The 5847-nt window shown below is 38.0% G+C and overlaps 1 pseudogene; it reads left to right on the forward strand.

Annotated features, from left to right (window-relative positions):
- The first annotated feature begins 802 nt into the window (after positions 1 to 802).
- Positions 803 to 5106, forward strand: LOC117341355 (annotated as a pseudogene).
- Positions 5107 to 5847: the final 741 nt, after the last annotated feature.

Below are 5847 nucleotides of genomic sequence, written 5' to 3' on the forward strand. Positions count from 1 at the left end.
TCATCATGAAATTAAATAGAATAGGTGTTATAATTATAGAGATAACTACTATTCAAAATTACTTAGTAAGAAAACAAAACTATTATTTGATAAAGTGAAGACACAACATATTTCCACCAAGCCTAAAATGAAAAGTTATATGTAACAACAATAACACACTCACACACATTCATACTTTCATACTAGAATGTTATAAGGATGAGTATTTAACATAACAAACTTGCTATAATAGTTGAGTAAATGTATATAATTGTATTACTACTAAAGACAGTATTACATATAGTTTCTTATTTATACACAGAAAAACGTTTTGAGGATTTAATATATAAGTTTACATGATATAGAATAGAGATATTTAAATGATCAGGAGCATTAATGATGCCACACACTAGGCATTGAAGATTTATATAACCTAACAAGTTGTAGATGGATAGAATATGGTGCCTAGAATTGGAATACATGGGACACTGAAAGAAAAAATGCACTAAATCTTCACTAGGAGCACCACATACACAGGATGGGTTATCAACCAGGTGATCAAAATGTTTATCATAATTAAGGTCACTTTTAAAATTTCTAAGCTGGCCAAAAGTTTTCTGGGAGCAGAATTAATGAAAAGTTCAGAAATAGTTATATCATTAGTAGTTTTTAACTTACATTTAAATAGAGTAATAGAGTCTCTAATGGAAATATCAAGTGAATGCCACATAGTCATAGTCGATTTGCTCGATAACTGCCGGAAATGGAAGTCGTGGAAAGAAGCGAAACCGGCTGACTCCAAACCGGAAGTTACAAAATAAACATGGCGGTCTTGTAAGTTTCTTGATCGCCGATTCCGAGCTGCAGGATGACGAGAGCACACGGAGAGACAAGGTGATGGCTGTATTTAGTACCTTGTAAGTATATTTAATGCATTATAACATTAAACTGACATCTTGGAATCCTCTGTTTGATTGTTGTAGTCCTTATCACCAAGGGGTATAGATCTTTCTATATATAAATCGACTAATTTTTAAACATTTTCATTAAAATTACGATTTTTGCATATCTGTTTAGTGATTTATCACCAAAAATGACAATAAAGTTAACGAATGAAATATAGCGTCTGTGAACGAATAAGCTTAAAAAGATTCTAGTCATAATTTTTAGTGAAAATATGAACTAGGTCTACCATTTTGTAGGACCATTTTCATACCCCAGCAAGGGGGGGGGGGGGGGGGGGGGGGGGGGGGAGGTGTATTCCCAAGACCAAAGTTTTTGAGCGTTCTTTTTAGCCCACCATCATCAGATGGTGGGCTATTCAAATCGCCCTGCGTCCGTGGTCCGTCGTCCGTCCGTCCGTCCGTCCCTCCGTCCGTCCGTCCGTCCCTCCGTCCGTCCGTCCGTCCGTCCCTCCGTCCGTCCGTAAACAATTCTTGTTATCGCTAATCCTCAGAAAGTACTGAAGGGATCTTTCTCAAATTTCATATGTGGGTTCCCCTTGGTGCCTAGTTATGCATATTGCATTTTGAGACCAATCATAAAACAACATGGCCGACAGGCAGCCATCTTGGATTTTGACAATTGAAGTTTGTTATCGCTATTTCTGAGAAAGTACTGAAGGGATCTTTCTCAAATTTCATATGTAGGCTCCCCTTGGTGCCTAGTTATGCATATTGCATTTTGAGACCAATCGGAAAACAACATGGCCGACAGGCAGCCATCTTGGATTTTGATAATTTAAGTTTGTTATCGCTATTTCTGAGAAAGCACTGAAGGGATCTTTCTCAAATTTCATATGTAGGTTCCCCTTGGTGCCTAGTTATGCATATTGCATTTTGAGACCAATCGGAAAACAATATGGCCGACAGGCAGCCATCTTGGATTTTGACAATTGAAGTTTGTTATCGCTATTTCTGAGAAAGGACTGAAGGGATCTTTCTCAAATTTCATATGTAGATTCCCCTTGGTGCCTAGTTATGCATATTACATTTTGAGACCAATCGGAAAACAACATGGCCGACAGGCAGCCATCTTGGATTTTGACAATTGAAGTTTGTTATCGCTATTTCTGAGAAAGTACTGGAGGGATCTTTCTCAAATTTCATATGTAGGTTTCCCTTGGTGCTTAGTTATACATATTGCATTTTAAGACCTATCGGAAAACAACATGGCCGACAGGCAGCCATCTTGGATTTTGACAATTGAAGTTTGTTATCGCTATTTCTGAGAAAGTACTAAAGGGATCTTTCTCAAATTTCATATGTAGATTCCCCTTGGTGCCTAGTTATGCATATTGCATTTTGAGACCAATCGGAAAACAACATGGCCGACAGGCAGCCATCTTGGATTTTGATAATTTAAGTTTGTTATCGCTATTTCTGAGAAAGCACTGTAGGGATGTTTCTCAAATTTCATATGTAGGTTTCCCTTGGTGCCTAGTTATGCATATTGCATTTTGAGACCTATCGGAAAACAACATGGCCGACAGGCAGCCATCTTGGATTTTGACAATTGAAGTTTGTTATCGCTATTTCTGAGAAAGTACTGAAGGGATCTTTCTCAAAATTCATATGTAGATTCCCCTTGGTGCCTAGTTATGCATATTGCATTTTGAGACCAATCGGAAAACAACATGGCCGACAGGCAGCCATCTTGGATTTTGACAATTTAAGTTTGTTATCGCTATTTCTGAGAAAGTACTGAAGGGATCTTTCTCAAATTTCATATGTAGATTCCCCTTGGTGCCTAGTTATGCATATTGCATTTTGAGACCAATCAGAAAACAACATGGCCGACAGGTAGCCATCTTAGATTTTGATAATTGAAGTTTGTTATCGCTATTTCTGAGAAAGTACTGAAGGGATCTTTTCTCAAATTTCATATGTAGGTTTCCCTTGGTGCCTATAGTTATGCATATTGCATTTTGAGACCTATCAGAAAACAACATGGCCGACAGGCAGCCATCTTGGATTTTGACAATTGAAGTTTGTTATCGCTATTTCTGAGAAAGTACTGAAGGGATCTTTCTCAAAATTCATATGTAGATTCCCCTTGGTGCCTAGTTATGCATATTGCATTTTGAGACCAATCGGAAAACAACATGGCCGACAGGCAGCCATCTTGGATTTTGATAATTTAAGTTTGTTATCGCTATTTCTGAGAAAGTACTGAAGGGATCTTTCTCAAATTTCATATGTAGATTCCCCTTGGTGCCTAGTTATGCATATTGCATTTTGAGACCAATCAGAAAACAACATGGCCGACAGGTAGCCATCTTAGATTTTGATAATTGAAGTTTGTTATCGCTATTTCTGAGAAAGTACTGAAGGGATCTTTTCTCAAATTTCATATGTAGGTTTCCCTTGGTGCCTATAGTTATGCATATTGCATTTTGAGACCTATCAGAAAACAACATGGCCGACAGGCAGCCATCTTGGATTTTGACAATTGAAGTTTGTTATCGCTATTTCTGAGAAAGTACTGAAGGGATCTTTCTCAAATTTCATATATAGGTTCCCCTTGGTGCCTAGTTATGCATATTACATTTTGAGACCTATCAGAAAACAACATGGCCGACAGGTAGCCATCTTAGATTTTGACAATTGAAGTTTGTTATCGCTATTTCTCAGAAAGTACTGAAGGGATCTTTCTCAAACATTTTTATAAGTTCCCCTTGGTCTGTAGTTCTGCATATTGCATCTTGGGACCAATAGGAAAACAACATGGCCGACAGGCAGCCATCTTGTATTTTGACAATTGAAGTTTGTTATCGCTATTTTACAGAAGGTACTGAAGGGATCTTTCTCAAATTTCATATGTAGGTTCCCCTTGGTCCCTGGTGTTGCATTTTGGGACTAATCCGAAAACAACAGACAGCCGTTATCGCTAAATCTTAAATTTTATATATAGGTTCCCCTTGTTTGAAAAGTACTAGAGGGCTGTTTCTGAATTTACACAGATTAGTAAGACTTAGAGGAAGGGAAAAGTAGAGAAAAGATCAATCTGACATGGAACCTATAAAGATCATTCAATGGTGGGCGCCAAGATCCCTCTGGTTTTATTTTTGCAGGTTAAGAGAAAAGAGGTACAAGATTGAAAGCTTTTACGAAGAAACAATTAACATGTATCTTCCAGACACGTTCAAAAGATTTTTTCGTATTTCAAGAGAAACATTTGAAATATTGCTGCAGCATTTCCATTGATGGGCACCAGGACTCATCCAGGTGGAAGACCAGAAGTTCCAACTGAGAAGAAAATTTTAATGACTTTTAAGATATATGGCTTCACAAGAAACAACCCTAGAACTAAGCCATCGGTTTGGTGTCTCTGAATCCACTTTTTTACGTGCAAGGAGTGAAGTTATCGACATCATAAATAACCATTTACTCGCAAAGTTCATAAAATGGCCAGAAAATGGCGAACTTCCAGACATTGCCCAAACAACTGATGGTCTTGGGCGGTACAACTTTCCCAATGTTGTGGGAGCGGTGGAAGGTTGCCATATCCCAATAGAAGCACCAAATAGAAATCCTCAGTCATATTACAATCGAAAAAAATCCATTCAATAATCCTCCAAGGGGTTTGTCGAGAGAATCGGATGTTCATCAACATAAACGTTGGTTGGCCTGGCCGAGTTCATGATGCTTAGGTGCTACGAAATTCAGTTATGGGGCTTTGGTTTTAGGAAGTGCAGAAATGGTCAGTTGGTGATGCAGCGTACCCAATTCGACGGTGGCTTCTCACACCATACAGAGACACTGGACATTTGTGTCGCAAAGAAATGGCATACAATAGGGCACTTTCATCAAAGAGGCAAGTTATAGAAAGGGCATTTGCCTTGCTTAAAGGTCGTTTCAGAAGACTGAAGTACATAAATGTCCGGAGTATTATCCAGATTTGCCGAATCATTACTTGCGCTTGTGTTTTGCATAACATCTGTATTCTGCACCATGACAACATGGAAGATTATTTATCGGATGATGTGGATGAAGTTGATGCCGGTGATGGTGGGTTCCGACAAATAATAGAGAATGACGCAGAAGGCGTTATGAAACGGCTGGTTATCACAAATCAACTGCGAAACTGAAAAAACAACGAAGTTGCTTGAAAACTACTAATAAGACACCCGCTCTTATTTTCGTTCCAGTGTGAATTAATAAAGGAATGTTAGCACACTAGTAACAATGAAAGCAATGTCTAAAACCCTTAACGTAGTTTAAAGATTATATAAATGCAGAACAAAATAGAATTTGTATATTTGTTCATGTTCAATGTTGATATGTTTTCCATCAATGCAGCCGAGCATAAAGATTTTCCATTTAACTTCCTCAAGTGAGGTTCATGCAGTCATCTATTTTCAAAGATTAAATAATCTGATCAACACATTAATGTTAGATGACAATTGTCATTTACGCTGTTATTCACAGTTATGGGGCATGGCAAATGATCACTGGCGAATTTAAGTGGGGGGGGGGGGGGGGGGGGGGCACGCCCCCCCCCCCCCCCCCCCCCCCCCCCCTAAAATTGTCAAAGTAAGGATATCTTAAACACAAATTCCCGTATCAATCAGCGAAATAATAGTGTAATAAAGGTTCTACTTTAATAGAATTTTATTGAAAAGCTCACTCAGTATGCAAGATTTGACATCTTTATTTTCATTTTTTTTCTCTGACGAGTAGAACTTTTCGTTGTTATAGCAAGGACCTTTATTGCTTCACATGACCCTGCTTTCTGAGTAAAACAATGTGCCCGGTAGTATATGCGTCCATCTCTGTTATACTGAATATTTGTTTTATAATAAAAAGACATACGTTTATATCTTATTATTTACTTCAAATGGTTGAATTTTAGTTGTTGATAACGCTT

Source organism: Pecten maximus, chromosome 13, assembly GCF_902652985.1.
Source record: "Pecten maximus chromosome 13, xPecMax1.1, whole genome shotgun sequence".
Lineage (NCBI taxonomy): Eukaryota > Metazoa > Mollusca > Bivalvia > Pectinida > Pectinidae > Pecten > Pecten maximus.